Source organism: Meriones unguiculatus, chromosome 14, assembly GCF_030254825.1.
Source record: "Meriones unguiculatus strain TT.TT164.6M chromosome 14, Bangor_MerUng_6.1, whole genome shotgun sequence".
Classification (NCBI taxonomy): Eukaryota; Metazoa; Chordata; class Mammalia; order Rodentia; family Muridae; genus Meriones; species Meriones unguiculatus.
Window position 1 is genome coordinate 307529 of NC_083361.1, and position 17641 is coordinate 325169.

Consider the following 17641-nt stretch of genomic DNA (forward strand, 5'->3'; position numbering starts at 1 on the left):
TTGCCAGCAACTCAGAGATTACAGAGCTGTTGATCTCTAGTTGCAAAGCTGTTCTATGGGGGGAGGTGCTGCAGGCAGATGTAGGACCAGACAGCGTTGCCGAGGCGAAAGCCCAGCAGGAGCCTTAGTCTTTCCTGCATTTTCACTCTCTTTGGCCAATGAGAAGTCAGGGTCTTTGTTCTCCGTGGTCAGTGAAAACTTGTAAGGGGGAGGGAGATGGGAAAGAGTAGCTTTTGTTTAATTAAAAACATTGCATTGTTTAAGAACATTGCTTTTTTTTTTTTTGGCAGCTACTAGACAATTTTTTGGAATTTTTTTTTTTTTTTTTAATTTTAGTCCTGCCCTTTGTCCTCCTGCGTGTTTTTTCCCATGATGGGGATTTTTTTTTTTTGTCGTCTAGTAGCGGCTATCACTGGGAGAAAGGAGACAAATGATAGCCTTTCTTTGGTGAGATTTTAAGTCCTCCAGGTTTAGTGGAGCTCTAAGGGAGCGAATCTGGAATCTCTCTGACGTGGTGTTGGATCCCCATGTTCAGAAAGGAAGGAGAGCGTTAGAGACGCTTACAGTCTCGGGACACTCAGTTCAGGCCAGTGGGACACTCTAAGGAGCGCGAACCTGTAAATTAAACAGAGAAAGTTACCCGTCCTCAGGATGGGACGCTTGGGCAAATCTCCCTACCCACTGTCTGTGCGGGAGAGGCCTTGGGCCCCAGACTGCCCACTGTTTATCGAGATGGGGGACTTCAAACTGCAGCTTTGAAACCGGGACCCTAGGCGCCTGAGACCTTCCCTTCCTTCTTTGTCAGTCCTCAAGGGAAGGCCGGGGTAAAAAGGGGGTACACACTTTTCTTGGTGCAGTCCAGAGCTGACGACTGGCACCAAAAGTTGTTCTCCTCCTGCCTGGGGGCTTCTTCGCAGGAGCCCACGAAGTCAGGAGGGGCTGGAGAGCAGAAGTGTGCCTGGAATGGCACACCCGGGGAACAGCTGATGGCTAGTTTAACTATTTACAGTGAACAAAGAATGTGTACCCTAGGGAGTGGTTAGGTGCTACAAGAGGGGATGTACATAAGTGGCTGAAACTAGGCATTTCCAGGATGCTTGACTTGCATATAGATCAGGTCCCGTTTGGGGGAGATAGCGTGGAGCTTTGTCAAGTGTGGCTAGGGGAATCTATAATGTAAAGGCACTCTCCAGATGAAGTTATGCAGAGAGCAGGGCACCCTGCCGAGGGGAGGGAGTTCAGTCTTAGCGCCAAACTGGACATGGCTATCCGGTCCAAACAAGAGCTGCAACCTCAACCAGCAGGACACCTCCAGCAGTTTGCTGAGTGGAAACTATGCCAGGGCCTTTGTTGTTGCCTTATTTAGAGGAGCTAAGTGGGGACAACTCCCAAGAGGCCCAGCTGTGTGACAGGCAGTGCCCTGCAGCCCACTGGCACTTCTTAGAGCCCAAAGCTAATTGGCTTCTGTTTATTACCGCCCAGTGTGACAACAAAGAAGACTCCAGGGAGATAAAGAGGCCCACAGAGGGAAGGAGAATGCTTTCTGCCTGGCGGCCTCCACTAAGGACACCTTGTCGGGAAGCCACTACAACATGAACAGGTAAGCCTGGAAGATGGAGGTTCACTGCAGTTGGTGCTGTGTGGAAGAAACTGAAGACCCTTCTGATTGCTCCAATCTGAGTCTGTGGTCTTGCTTTCTTCACACTAAACAAAGCTGATAATTATGTCAATGTGAGCATCCATGTGACCCACTTCGGATAGCCGTGTCAGGTCCCCATGTGTAACCAGAGACCAGTAACCAGGCAACACATCTCTGAGCTCTGCTTCCCAGAGATGATCTCTCCCCCCAAATGTGATAAAACTGCCGTGGCCCAAGTGATATTATTTCCTAGAATTAGGAAGATTTCCCTAAACATAGATTTATAAGTTCTTAAACCACTGATAATTATTGCAGAGGAGGATTCATGCAGACATCTTCTCTGGCATACTCTACACTAGCCAGAACGCAAGAACGGTACACCTGGATTTTACTTGTACACCTATTTACACTTGGTGGGGCTGGATAAAAACAATTTTTGGACTGTAATATATATAGTCATTGCAATAATTATTATCAGAATCAGTTTATTTCTCCTCAGAAATGCCATCCCAAAGGAGAGGGAATCCTGAGGCAGAGACAAAATGTGAACAGATCAAGGAGGAGAATTGATTTTCTACAAAAAAGAAAAATTAAAAAATGGCTAAATTATTATTATTGTAAATGTTGGGAACCAATTGCGGATGTACTTACTAGAACGGGATTGTTTGGAAACCCGATGTATAATTGTTACCTATGTAAATCTAAAACGTCTATGATGTATTTGGGACATAGAGATAATAATAATGATTTGATGGCTGAAATAATAAAGCATGTAGTGTTCCACTACCCAAGGGAATGGAACCCAGTACATAAACATGCATTTGACAGAGCCCTGCACGCATTGGCTTCCTTACTGAGTTGCTATGTTACCGAAAGCGACTACCAAACTATGGGATGTGCAGGTCCCTGGTAAGATACACAACCCACGGGGCATTCGTGTTATTGGATGATGATTGGTACTCTAGATACATTAGCACAGAAAAAGGAACCAAAATCACTCGAAGCTTACTGTGTTAGAGCTTTCAGTAGAAACTTTAATAGAGACTTATTGTTTGAATTTTCAGCATATATTACTTAGTTTACAAAAAATCGAGAAGATTACATATTAACTACGTAGAAAGAGGAACTTTACAATCTATAATTAGTCAGCTGCTCACCAACTTTGAGGTTTTTTGATATTGATAACAGACAACAGATACAGGAGGCAGAGGAACATCGGAAAGTAAACCCCTCGCCTGTGAGCGAAAGTTGACACCTTTTATGCCGATTTCATTTCAGGTGTTAGGGGGTGGAATATAATGAGCCTGTGAGACAGCAGAGCTGTCGGGAGCAAAATTAAGAGCCATTTTTGGTAACAGTGACTGGGCAACACCCTTAAGGCATTAAGTAATGAACTTAGGTGATGTCAGCTGATTAGCAGCTGGTGTGTGTGAAAGAGCGATAAGCCAAGTCATGCCCCCAAAAAGTGTATAAAAATGCAGCCCAAGCCTACACAGGCGCGGCAGGCTAGACTCATGATGAGGAAGCTGATAGACTGCTGATAGACCAGCCTATTCTCCAACGCCTGTTTGAAAATCCCAGACCACCTTAACAAACCGGCCCTGAAAGGACCACCTTATCAGACTGGCCCTGGAAGGCAACCGCAGCTTCCTTCGCATCTGAGGCCTGGCCGGGAGCAGAGAACCTTCGAGGCCCATCAAGTCATCTGAGGTCTGGCTGGAACTGCGAACTCCAGATGCTGGAGGCAAAGTGTCCGAGCCCTACCTGTGGCCAGGTTGTATTCCCCATAGGATGTATAATGTGCTATGCAATTCTTAGATATCTGTGTGATTTGTGTGATTAGAGCAGCATTCAAAAATCATTCTGGCATTGCCTTTTACCTTGCTGCCCTTTGTGGCATCTCGGTTAAAGTCTCCAGCATAATCAAGCGCTCCTGACATCTCTGAATAGAGTTGTAAAAACAGCTTCTAGTCAAAACTGCAAGGGGTTGAAAAAGGGGCCTCTTTGATCTGAGAGCAGCTTCTCAGCAGGAGCAGGTCTTGTGGAGGCCTCCATAGGATAAAGTAAACTTTGGCTGGCTTATCCTATAAAGGTGTAATTAGGTCCTGAATCTGCACACCTTGTGAATCAATAGGAAAAGGAAAAGAGGAGAGTAAGTAAGCACTGACCACTCATGCACACAAGCTCAAGGAAAAAGGGTGGATGAAGTAAAAAAACTTCACTGTAACAAACTCCCACAAACTTACACGCGACAACGGTGTTGATTTTAGCCAGCATCTCCTCTGCAGAAACTGCAGCAAGTTTAGGCTGCTGGTTGCATGGTATCAGGCCATGTGCACATATAGGCAAACAATTAGACTATATACCAGTACATATTCATACACACATTCAATGGATGGTACAAGAGGAGCTTTCAGGTAAAAGAAATCAACTTTTAAGTCACACTACAGGTCTTTTGTGTAAGAGGCTCTGCATTGAGTCCAGGAGAAGGGAGAGAGAAAGGATTTTATTTTTCTTTCCCTGGTTTGTGAAATGCCCAATCCTGATAAACTAGGGCAACAAGTTAAAATTATATACCAATTTCATTTAAGACTCTTAATGACCTTAAGTAGGCTTGTTCTCAGCGTGGACAGACTGCTTTCCTTACATTGTCTCTCCTTGAGTTTATCTCTGGAGATACATTTGTTCTCTTTGATTCAAAGATTCTAGCAAAAGCATGTCTTATTGTGGTTGAATATTTACTGCGTAGGGGTGATTATTCAGAAAGATGTCAAGACTAAGCTGACAGAAATCATCAAAATAAACTGCTATAATTTTTGAGATGTTAGCGAGAGAAGGCATGTGTAGTGATGCTCAGTGGCAGATTACATGTTCTCCTGAGGGTTATGGAGGGAAGAAAGACAGACAGACAGACAGAAACGAAGAAAGAAACAAAGAAGCAAAGAAAGAGGATCTTTCTAAAATTACCAAGGCAGTCACAAAGGTTGTGGTGGATGCTGAGCCAGCTGGGGGCTGGGTCTGGACCACTTGTGTGCCTGCAGTTGTGAGCTGGGTTATATGTCCAGGAAAATCTATGGCGGTTCTGTGGTGGAGATGTAAGGGGATGAAATGGCATGAAACATCTGGGAATTGATTAAAGAAAAACTCAGTCTTCCCTATGTGGAACTGGATCTGCATAGTTATGACTTAGGCATAAGAATCGTGCGGCTAAAAATGACTAGGTCACTAAGGACTCTGCAGAGGCAATAAAGAAATACAACATTGGTAACAAGTGTGCTACTCTCACTGCTCGATGAGAAGAGGGTCGGTAGTTCAAGTTGAAACAAATGTGGAAACCACCAAAAGGCACCATCTGAAACATTCTGGGTGGCACTGTCTTCAGAGTAGCTATTATATGCAAATATCCCCCAGTGTTGACAGGCTGGGTAAAACCCATCATCATTGGCTCTCATGCTTATGGGGACCAATATTGAGCAACTGATTTTGTTGTTTCCAGGCCTGAAAAAGTAGAGATAACCTACACATCAAACGACAGAAGCCAAAAGGTGACATACATGCTACGTAACTTTGAAGAAGGTGGTGGTGTTGTCATGGCATGTACAACCAGGACAAATTGAGAAATGAGACCATCCCAAATTAGAAAAAAAAAAAAAAAAAAAAAAAAAAAAAAAAACTGGACCTTGAATAAGGGCCAGCTAAGAAAAAAAAAAAAAAACAAGTCAGGCAATTTAGGGGAGGACTGTCCTTGAAGCTGTAAGCGGCCCGCTACAGAACCGAGAGATGGGAAAAGATGGGAGGACTGTCCTTGGAGCTGTGAGGTCCCTGCTACAGCTGCCAACTGCATAACTGCTATCTTTTCTGCTGACTAATCAATGTAAAGGCCTGATTTTTTAGGAATAAAAACTCTGTGCTTTGTGTGCTCGGGTCGTCTCCTGCTTTGAAGGGACGACCCCCATCACGATCGGAATAAACTGCCTCTTGCTTTTGCATCGAACCACGGTCTGTGAGTCACTTTGGGGGAGGGAGCGGTACGGACCCTGCACCGGGAGTGCAGGTTTTGCAAAATCAGTTGAAGATTTTGCACACAGTTCCTTCAAAATGGCTCTGTTCAAGGCATGGCTTCTGTCTCTAAACACCAAAAACACGATTCTGAAGAAGTATGACAAATGCTTCAAAGTTATCTTTCATGGGATCTATGACAAGCAACACACTATTCCAGTTTGAAGCTCAGAGGAGCAGTGTGAGCACAGGCTCATTGATGACATGGTGGCCCAGGCTGTGAAATCAGAGGGAATGCTTCATCTGGGACTGTAAAAACTATGATGGTGTAAGACCTGGGGTCTCCAAGACAATGGTCCTTCTTTTTGCTGAGTGAAGGTCATTGCTTGCTTGCTTTTTATATCTGTCCTCACAGATAGGGTCACATTCCTCCATTCTCTGGAAAGGTACTAAGAGGCTTCAGCTTAACCTGGACCTAAAACTCAAAACTATAGGCTTTAGAAGACATACAGGTTACAAAGTTAGTCTAACCTTTTCAATGGCAATGTGCAGTCAGACTCCATTGCCCAATGTTATGGCTCCCTTGGCACGATCACCAGTGTGCTGATTTGTAGAAGCAGAGGCTGAAAGGGTGCCACTCTTTGCTGACTGGCAGGGGTGACCCCATTGCGCAATGGTTAATAAACCTCTTGCTTTTGCAAGGAGTCCTGGTCTGGGGGAGTTTCTGGGAAGGGCGCAATCTTAAACTCCTGAGCTGTGAGACCCCAGGTCTTACAAGGCTGCCCATGGCACTATCACACTGCATGTACCAGAAAGGACAGGAGACATCCACCAACCCCATTGCTTCCACTTTTGCCTGGCCCTGAGCCTTAGCACACAGAGCAAAGCTAATAAACAATATTGAGCTCAGCTTCTTTGCAAAGTCTGCATTGAGATTACTGACTGACTTTATGACTAAGGGCTTTGCTGCTTGCATTAAAGTGTTGGTATAATGTTCTTGTGGAATGTATACAATTTACCCGTGTTCACTCAAATGCTGATTTCTCTATCCCACTATTTGGTTTCAATCTGGACATTGCATTGTGATGTTTATTCTAAGCATCACCTGTCTCAAGTTTGTGTAAACTTGCCACCATTTGTGCTCTGTATTTTCAATAAAACAAACAGCCAATGCTGAGCAATAGAGAGAATAAGGTGGAAGATCATGGTCTGGAGGGGAGGAGAAGGAAGTGAGTGGGGGGAGAGGAGAGCAGAGATCAGCAGGACAGGACTTGGAACCATGAGGGGAGATGAACCAGGCCAAAGATATGATTAAAAGCAAGTATAATGTTGGAAATTCTGAATGGGATGAAGCTATGCAGGCTTGGAGGTTTAGGAAGGTGTAAACATTGCCCAGCATTGTGCTCTAGGTTAATTAAATAAATCCTAGTCTCTGTGTGGTGATTTGGGTATACAGATGGTTTAGGAATAACTGCAGTTTAACTAAAAGATAAACCAGTGATAAGTATTAATAATCAACAACAAATGGCGTACTAACGTGTAGCAGAATTTACAGCAATCTAGTAAGAATTTACATAGAAAGGAAAACTATAGAGCAGGTTTTTAGTTCCGTTCCTTAAAATCAAGGCAAAGGCAGTTCCTAAACAAGGAACTCACAGATTCTTGATTAGACAGACCCCCTGCAGAGCCCCAAGGCCTCCAGCAGGCTGCAGAAAAACAAAAGTGATACATTCAAATCCCAGAGAGGCAGTGTCCTTAGGTACAGAATAAAAGTGGCTCTTTAACAAGAAAGCTTCTTAAAGCCAGACTTTGCTAACCAAGGCAGAAAATTCAATCCCTTTGAGAAAGGGTTCTTGTTCATCTGAAGAGCAAACATTTGTGGACCCAATAACTTCCCAGAGTGAGGAAGGGGTCAGGATCCAGTGAGGGAGGCAGAAAAAATACCTCTCCCTAGAAACAGGAGCCAGAGATAAACTTAGAAACCTCAAGCATCTGAACTGGTAAGGTCTGAAAGGGAAACAGGGTCTAAGAAAGTAAAGTCCTTAGGGAAAGATTTTGATATTAAAAGTGATAATTTTCCAATGTATGGTTTTGGCTTCTTTGTCAAAAATCAAGTGTCCATAGGTGTGTGGATTCTGGGTCTTCTATTTGGTTCCATTGACCCACCATTTTGTTTCTATACCAATACCATGCACTTTTTATTACTATTGCTCTGTAGTACAGTTTGAGATCAGGAATGGAGATACCTCTAGACGATCTGTTGTTGTACAGGATCATTTTGGCAATTCTGGGTTTTTTTGTTTGTTTGTTTTTCCATATAAAGTTGAGAATTGCCTTTCAAGGTCTGTAAAGAATTGTGTTGATATTTTGATGGGAATTGCATTGAATCTGTAGATTGCTTTTGGCAGGATGGCCATTTTCACTATGTTAATCTTATAGATCCATGAGCATGGGAGATCTTTCCATCATCTGATATCTTCTTCAATTTCTTTCTTCAGAGACTTGAAGTTTTTTTCAAACAGGTCTTTCACTTGCGTGGTTAGAGTCATAACAAGGTATTTTATGTTATTAGTGGTTATTGTGAAGGATGTTGTTTCCCTAATTTCTTTTTTGGCCCTTTTGTCTTTGGTATACAAGAGGGCTTCTGATTTTTTTAAGTTAATTTTGTGTCTAGCCAGGAAACAGGACAGGAGCCTACCACAGAGGGCCTCTGAAAGACTCTACCCAGCAGTGTATCAAAACAAATGTTGAGGCTCATAACCAAACTTTGGACAGAATGCAGGGAATCCTATGAAAGAAGGGGGAAATAGGAAGAACTGGAGAGCAGAGGAGTTCCACACAGAGAGCAACAGAACCAAAATATCAGGGCACAGGGTTCTTTTCTGAGACTGATACTCCAACCAACAACCATTCATGGATATAACCTACAACCCCTGCTCAGATGTAGCCCATGGCAGCTCAGTATCCAAGTGGGTACCCTAGTAAGGGGAACAGGGACTGTCTCTGACATGAACTCAATGGGAGGCTCTTTGACCACTCACCCATGTGGGGATAGCAGCCTTGCCAGGCCACAGAGGAAGACAATGCAACCAGTCCTGATGAGACCTGTAAGCTAGGGTGAGATGGAAGGGGAGGAGGACTTCCCCTATCAATGAACTTAGAGAGGGCCATGGGAGGAGACGAGGGAGGGAAGGTGGGGTTGGGAGGGAATAAGGGAGGAGGATACAGCTGGGATACAAAGTAAATAAACTTTAATTAATATAAAAACAAAAATTTAATAAAAAAGATAATTTTCTATGTTGAAAATGGAGGAAGACACAGTGACACAGTGCTTCTGGATACCCTTTGCGTTTGTTTCTCTTTGCATACAAATAATTTTGCACTGATGATTTCAGTTTTGTATATCCTCTTTGGAAAAGGTCAAGATAAGACAGACTTGAGAAAGAAGAGACTAAGAAAATAGATGCTAAATTAAAGGCCATAGAACAGAGGTTGGGAAATCGTTGAATCAAAATAGAGGCCTTCAGAGCAATCCAATCTGGTACTTACAATGACAGCAAAAGAGGTGGTTCCAGATGAGAAAAATCCACAGAGGCTTGAGGATATTGCAAAATGGCAGCCCATTCAGATGCTGGAGAGAAAGTCTTCAGCTATAGGCCGACTTAGTCACACTGGATATTGTATGTATATTCTGAAGGTTCAGGTACTAGATAAAAGTCCATGTGCTGAAGTAGAAATGCAGATCCTGTTTAGTGTTGTCTTGGATAAAGGTCATACAGTGGCTGGTTTGCTCCATTTTACAGAGTTTGGAGAACTGAAACACATGCATCATGCCATAGATTCATATTCAGAATTCCAGTGGCCTTTTGCCTTAAATTCTGGAGAGCATGATCCTAAGGTTACATGTTTGTCAGAGATAGTGAATGTTTGGAGAAAGCACTGCAAATTGGGGCTTGCCAATTTTAAAATGTTTAAATGAAATAAGTAGCACACCTCCTAAGACACAGCGGAATTTAGAAAGGACTGCTGAATTAGAACAGCATATAAAGTTCTTAATTCCAAAATGGAGAACAGGGAATGTTTTATGCTGGGGAAGAGGTTTTGTGTATATTTATGCAGGAGAAGAGAAAGTATGGGTTCCATCAAAACTAATAAAAATCAGATATGACAGAGGAAGACCACTTGAAGATCTTGGCCACACACAAGAAGAGAAAAATCAGGAAGACTAAAACAGAAATGTAACATAAAGTGCTGATCCCTTTACATGGGAACAACTCTGACACTGACTGAGAAATAAAAATGTCTCCAGCCCAAACTTCAACAATACATGACCAATAAATCCTTGGCTACAATTTCCTCAAAATATATTATGCCATTCTTTTAATTGGGATAGATAAAATTGGTTTACAGTTTAGTTTTATCCTGTACATCTCATACATTTATAATTTTAGGACTGTATAGTACTTGTGAGAATTTATATGTTTGGAGAACAAAAAGACTGGACACCAGGGACACTGGATCAGACCTGGCATAATTCATCCTTCCAGCATGCTGAGAAGTTGACACATCTGTTCCAGCATCTTGCATGTTCCAATATTCTGGTTGTTTCTGGCTCAGCTGCTTCAATTGCTATTCCTCATCAAAGCCTGCTCCCAAGAGAGCTTTGAAGAAAGCTACTAATCTCAATTGGTGCAGCATTTTAGACTGTTCTAAACAGGACTTCTATTAAGCCTAAAATTTCTCAGCATTCAAAGACTGGACCACAAATGTTAATGCTTGCTTAATTAACCATTTTCCCCAATTTCCTTTGGGCCCCCTAATATGACTTTTGCATGTCCAAAAAGTCAGCTAGAAAAAATTCATGAGAACGACATCCAGTTTCCTTTAAGGGGGCTGGGTAGGTTTTTTGTTGTTTTCTGGCGCTATGAAAATTTAATGTCATTGGGAGGAGGTTATAAATTATTAGTGGTCTTACTCAGAGAGAAAACAAGGTTAGACTCAGGGATTTCTCTCTTGCCCTTTTTCTTTTCTCTATCTTTCCTTCTTAGATAAGGAGAAAAGGGGTTGGAAAGAAATAAGGGGGAATACAGGGATATCTTATAGGAATGATACAACAAAAGGTAGATTATTGAATCTACTCAACTTAAGGTTTTATTTGTTATTTTCAAATATGGTTATTTTTAACTCTGGTGTAGGATTTCGTATATTAATGCAAAATTCTATTTTTAATACATTGGTAAATTTTAGTTTATTGCTACAAACTCAGGTTTGCTTCCTATAATTTTAAATTGTTTAAGGTATTAGGTAATGAAAGTTACTCGCTAGCTAATCAACTCATAGTCATGTCAGACTCTCATCTAATTTATCGCGAGAATATACATCCTAGGTTTAACAGATAGATACGATTTTGTAGACAGGTCGATTACATAAAGATAGGTAAGTCCTCAAAACCTTCAGAAATCTAAAGAATATGGAATTTAAAAAGTCTTTATTATTTTAAAGCTTCTTTGACAATGAGACAGGTCATTTCCTGGCAGCACCCCACCCACCTCAAAGAAGATGATGAGCTTCGAAGAACCTCCATATGGAGATGGCTTCAAATGTGGCAAACAAGCCACTCGGATAAAGAAAATAGCCTCGCTTCACAACAGACAACTTCTGCCAAAAATGGGCAAACTTAAATGCAGGACAAGTCGACTGCCGAACTCTGCCAAGACAGGGTAAGCAAGTCCTAAATAGTTCCTTCTTCACATATGTGTCTGTCAAATATTCTGAGCCAGAAGGCTGAAGATGATGCTCCAACGTTATAGAGCGTTATGGGTGACTGTTCAGGCAGCTAACTGTCTCTGTCAATTTTTATTTTTTGGAAGCTGCTAACATGCACTTCCTATTTACTCCAGTAACTAATTTTATTCCTTCTCAAGTCTCTGGTGGGGTTGAAGACCAAATAGTTATAGTTCCACAATTAATCTTAAGTTGTTTTGAATTTAAGAAAATGTTTTCATATACGTAAGAACAATAAAGATAAAAGTTAATTTAGGTATAGAACTCTAAATTTGTCAAGATAGGCTGGATAAACACATACTTTCTCTTAAATTGCTAAATGCACCTGAACCGGACATTGCACATGTACATCTTACCCAATAGTTTTCATAACTTTTATAATTATTATTGTATTGAAAGAAAAGGAGCCTTTTTATTGGACTTAAAGGGGTAATGTTTTTAAGGTATGTATACAATTTACCCTTGTTCATTCAAATGCTGATTTCTCTACCCCACTCTATGGTCTCAATCTGGACATTGCATTGTGATGTTTATTCTAAGCATCACCTGTCTCAAGTTTGTGTAAACATGCCACCATTTGTGCTCTGTATTTTCAATAAAACAACCAACCAGTGCTGTGCAATGGAGAGAATAAGGTGGGAGATCAATGTCCAGAGGGGAGGAGAAGGAAGTGAGTGGGGGGAGAGGAGAGCAGAGATCAGCAGGACAGGACTTGGAACCATGGGGAGAGATGAATCGGACCTAAGATATGATTAAAAGAAGTGCAATGTTGGAAATTCTGAATGGGATGAAGCTATGCGGGCTTGGAGGTTTAGGAAGGTGTAAACATTGCCCAGCATTGTGCTCTAGGTTAATTAAGTAAATCCTAGTCTCTGTGTGGTGATTTGGTAGACAGCTGGGTTAGGAATGGCTGCAGTTTAACTAAAAGATAAATCAATGATAACTATCAATAAGCAACTACATTAAGGGCTTACCCATTGTACCACCTTCTGACTACTTGAATACATTTGAGTTCATGGACAAACTTAGAATAAAACTTGAAGACCAAACTAGCTCAGACCAAACTTTAAGGTCAAAGCTGTGCTTAGGATAAGTCTCTGAGGTAACTGGATCCACAGGTTTGCATTTTTAAATGACACTCAAGGATAAAAACAAAAATCATTTTGTAATTTGTTTAGAAGAAAAAATTGAACTGTTCTGTATGTTTACAGCCTTTTTCATTTTCATACAGTTATTGCCACTTTAATGAATGTGGCAGGGGATCTTTGTTTGTTTTTCTAATCGTATTTTACTGTGTAATAGCAGTCTAGGAATTACGTTAGTTAATTGCTACTTTACATTAACTGCTACTTTTCTCTTGCTCTAATATAAATGACCAAAGCCAGAAGTGCTCTAAGAGTAAACACTGACTAGAGTACGGCTCCCTATAAGGATGAAAAAGAAACTCACTTCCGATGCTGTTGGTGTGAGTACTGGGGGCTTTTGTGTGCAGATGTTGTACCTGTGGGAGAGCTCATACAGGACTGGAACGATGATGTGTGGAGTTAAAATGCACAGCAGCTATGTTTGTAAAGAGCATCTATGTGTCTAACATAATGAATGTCTTTTTAAATCCAGTGTGGAATTTCAAATCTAGAAAAAGTGCAGACTGGAGGTTTATGCTCTTTGATTTCTCTTCCTCCTGTGGCCCGGCCTAAGTACTATCATACCCCAGATAGCACACTTCATTCATGTACAACAATGGGAGCTGCATCTTCTGCTGGCATGTTGCATTTCTTTACTATAAATGTGATTTTCCAGAAGCTGATATTAAACACTATTCCATTGCAGTCCTTCTAAACTGTTCATTTTAATTAAATTGAGTACTAATGACTCATAAAAATTACAGAGGGGCCTGATAAGCCATATCAAGATTCTTTTTATCTTTTTTTCAGGTCATCAGTCACATTATGGTTGATGGAGAGGCAGCAGTAATTACTGTCAAGCAACTGACATACAAGAATGTTAGTTTAGCATGCCAGACAGCTATTTTAGTTCCTGTAAAAGATTAAAAACTGATAATGCTTTTGTATATACTGCCAACTCTTTTATTTCAAGAGAATTCATTAAAAAAATTGACAGCCATATGCTATAACCCACATCACTTGCATTCCACATAATTGTCAGCATCAGTCTTACGGAAGAAGCAATGGACAGCTGAAATATTATTTAAAATAAAGGAGAGGAGAAGCATTGTATGGATATCCCTAATAATATTATATCTTTTATTTTTTATACTTAATTTTTTTAAAACTGGGAAAGGACAGTCTACTGCTACTGAAAATTTCTTGGGCCCTCCTGAACAAATTCATAATCATGGTCCTTTTGAGAGTTGTTATGTCATATCATTGGAACTGCCCAGATCCAGTAATGGAACTGAGCTTATGCTTGTTTGTTTGTTTTCTCAGGGTGTGGAAACTCAGGTGGATACCTGAAAGACTGACTTGACCCGTGGAAGATGGACGAAGAAGGCCCTAAGTGTCTGCAGGGGCTAGACCTGAGGAAAGGAAAGTGAATGGGGGTGATGGAGTCATTGAGCCATGAAAAAGAGTCTCCTTGTCAGCAATGATTCAGATGAAGAAACTAGTTGACTGAGGGAAAAGAGTTGAAGTCTTGGTGGAAGGGTGTTGTTTCTTGCTGTGTTGTCGCTATTGAATACGTCTGTTACTGGTGACATACTGTTCCCTAGGCAAAGATGGTCACATGACAATCGAGGCACTGATGTTCAGGCTTTGCATGATGAACTATTTAGCAATCAGCCCTGAAATTTAGATAAATTCCCCCCTTCATTACTGTGCAAAACCTATCAAAGATTTTTGGTCATTATTTTTCTAATTTTAATTGGGCTCTAAAATGTGGTCCATAGGAATTTCTTTGGGATTTTTTAGTTGGTTATGTGGAGAAGCATTATAGCTTTGAGACTGATTTGCTTCTGCATGTCTTCTTTGAATTTTGACATGTATACTTTGAATTAAGAAGGGGAGGGCCTGTGGGGAATTATGGTTTTGGCCTGGCATACAGTTGGTATGAGAAGCATGTGCCAGTGGACTTTTAGTTTAGAGACCTTAGCTCCTGAAGCACTGTGTCCCTTTCAGTGTGTCCCAACACTTAAAGAACTCCCTCAGACACTTGAACATTCAAGCCACCTGTGTTCTCTGTCTTCCCTAGAAGTCAGGAAGACATCCAGAAGCTTGGCAAACATTTAATTAATTAGACATTAATTCTGTGTACCCTTATAGCTTGCAGATGTCATTGTATCCTGGCAATTACAATTGTATTCTCTCTGGAAACTTCCATCATATCCTGCTTCTGATAATGATGTTAAAATTCTTGTTGCATGCTATAAATTTGTCACATCCCTAATTTTCATGTAGCCCCTCTGACCCGTGCCTAAAAGATGAAATATCCTTTGACCATAATCAGGTATCACTGGCTTGGTAAGTAAGTGCTGATGTTTACACCAAGACAAAGAACTTTTAATTCCACTAAGGCTTGCTGAAATTTACTGATTCTATTTTGAAGCCCCAACCCCTTCTCATTCACTGCCCTTTCCTAAATCAGTCACCCACCTCCACATCCATCATGGTAGTCAGAACAAGGGAATTATTAAAATAGAACAGGCACATATGAAGAAATGACTCAGGGAGTAGAGGCTAGCACATAGGCACATGAATCTGCATTTAAATTTTCATCTCTGACCTCCCCCCATAAACTCTGGGTCCCGTACCCCTTTTCCCAGGTACCCTTTTTCCAACTGGAGAATGTCTTTCCCTGCTATTGGAAACAAACGGTAACTTCTGCTGAAGGCAGTCTAGTCTCTTTCTGCCTTCTCCCTTTCTATATTGCTTTTTAAATATAACAGCATCCATGGAGTTAAACCTCCCTACCCACCTCTGAAAAGCCCACCTCTTCAGTCATACCACATAAAAGACTGCAGATGTCCAAACTGCATCAGCTAATTCTCACTTACACTCATGGTGTTTAGGATGGTACTAGAATAAGGGTCTTTAACATCCTGTTTTTATAGAGCCGTCAATTTTCTTCACGGTTACTGAACATCCAAACATGGTTTCTATGAACAGGTTCAAAGTCTTTTCCTGACCTCACTTAAAATGACATCTCTACTTCCATTGTCAGTTATCCATGACTTCCACTTCCGTAAGAAAGAAAGACATTTTTCTCAGTGAATTATATAAGATCCGTATTACTCTGCTGTTGAGTTTTAGAAACTCCATCTTACATAATGCCTGTTGCTCAACTGAACTCTCCTTGTTTGCCGCTGCTCCAATGCATTATGCTCATCAGAGCCTATGAAACACCTGGTCAGTCCCTCACATCCTGTTCCTGAGATCTATGTTTCTAAACAACAACTACTTACCAATTAGGCATCTGCAGTAAGAGGCTTCATTTTTAACAAAATAATGAGATGTAAAAATAGAGTTTCTGCTGTCACTCTAAACCATGAAACCTTCTGAAAATCAGACCCTGTTTAAATGATGCTTGACAGACAATGTGATTTCGCAAGGTTCAGTTTACACAGAGAATATAAGAGAATCTTCTGGAGTTCAAAGACAAATGAAATCAATTCCATTGAATTTATTTATTTATTTTTAATCAAAGAAGGAAAAAATGGCTGGAACACAACACAACATGGCTGGAAACAATGACACATCTTCAACACCAGCACTTGGAATGTGTGACTCTGTTGCATCTATTCAATAGGCCATAAGATTACAGAATTATATTGCATAATCCTAATTTGATTCTTACATCCCCTTATGAAAAAATTCCTAATTCTGGACGTACATTTTATCCAACATGAACTATATTCTTTGAAATTCATTTATTATATGGTGCTTTCAGATTTGGAACCCATATTTACTTATTTTCAGAAAATCCATTGGGTACTCCAATTTGATTCATATGTGGAATGATTGTGAAATAATAAATGCCATTAAACTCTGGAGTCTTAAATGATTCACTAGTGATATATTGCTGCAGTTAGATATAGCACTATTTTTTAACATCTATGGAGAGAACTATTGAAATATTTCTAGGTATTAAAAAATTAGGTTTTGAATACTTTGCTGGTATTTGTGACTTTTATCTTAAAACACATATGAAGCTTTGTTTATAATGCCATATTTTTACTACATTAAAACTTTGTGTATTTATGAAAACATCACTTTATCAATGGATTTTTTTCTGTTTTATAGTTTGAGCTAAATATTTATCAAGTTTATTTTCAGTAGACTCAAATCTGTTTTGATGTCTTGTTTTTCCTACTTTGGTGATCATGGAACTATAATCAATTTTTTTCTCAAGATATTTTCTCAACAATCACAACTTAACTCCTTTGCTTCTATTATTAGTGTTTTGTTGTTTCTTTTCTACTGTACAATGTATGCTTCAAGTATAGAATTCTTTCTCTGACTTAAGGCGTATGATATGTGTTTCATTAACTAATTTATGTAAGAATAACCCTTCTTTTAAAAAAATATGCTTTCCTTATTCTACAATATTAAATCAGTGATATTTTAATTTTATTTTTAAAATTGTTATCACATTTACATTTTACCCTACTTTCACCTTTTAAAAATTTTATTTATTGATTATGTGTACAGTGTTCTATCTGCATGTGTGCCTGCAGGCCAGAGGAGGACATCAGATCTCATTATAGATGGCCATGAGCCACCACGTGGTTGCTGGAAATTGGACTCAGGACCTTCAGAAGAGCAGACAGTGCTCTTAACCTCTGAGCCATCTCTCCAGCTCCTACTTTCACTTTTGTATATAATCACTAATAGAAAATAACATACATTTTTAAAATATATTGTTTGAATTGAATGATTGACATGCTCCTGCTCTGTGCATATTGAATGTTTATGTGCCTACCATATAGTTAAAGTGCAGGGGAGGAATGTTCGACAAAAGAATATTTTATTTTCAATCTCTCTCCTAGTTTTCTTTTTCTCTGTCCTTCCCACACATGATCCTTCCTGTATCCCTACCCACCCACTCTCCCTCCATCCACTTCTGATGTCTATTTTATTTCCCCTTCTAAGTGAGATTCAAGCATTCTCCCTTGAGTTCTCCTGTCACTTAGCTTCTTTGGGTCTGTGGATTGTAGCATACTTAGCCTGTATTTTATGGCTAATATCCATTTATACCATACATGTC

At 40.3% G+C, this 17641-nt stretch overlaps 1 long non-coding RNA gene and 1 pseudogene across 1 annotated transcript; both read left to right on the plus strand.

The window, feature by feature from the left end:
- The first annotated feature begins 1257 nt into the window (after positions 1–1257).
- On the plus strand, positions 1258–17033 carry LOC132647081 (uncharacterized). Its single transcript, XR_009585347.1, has 3 exons — positions 1258–1600; positions 11141–11358; positions 13870–17033. It is a non-coding gene; the product is annotated as an uncharacterized LOC132647081 (long non-coding RNA).
- Positions 3743–7224, plus strand: LOC132647080 (isocitrate dehydrogenase [NADP] cytoplasmic-like; annotated as a pseudogene).
- Positions 17034–17641: the final 608 nt, after the last annotated feature.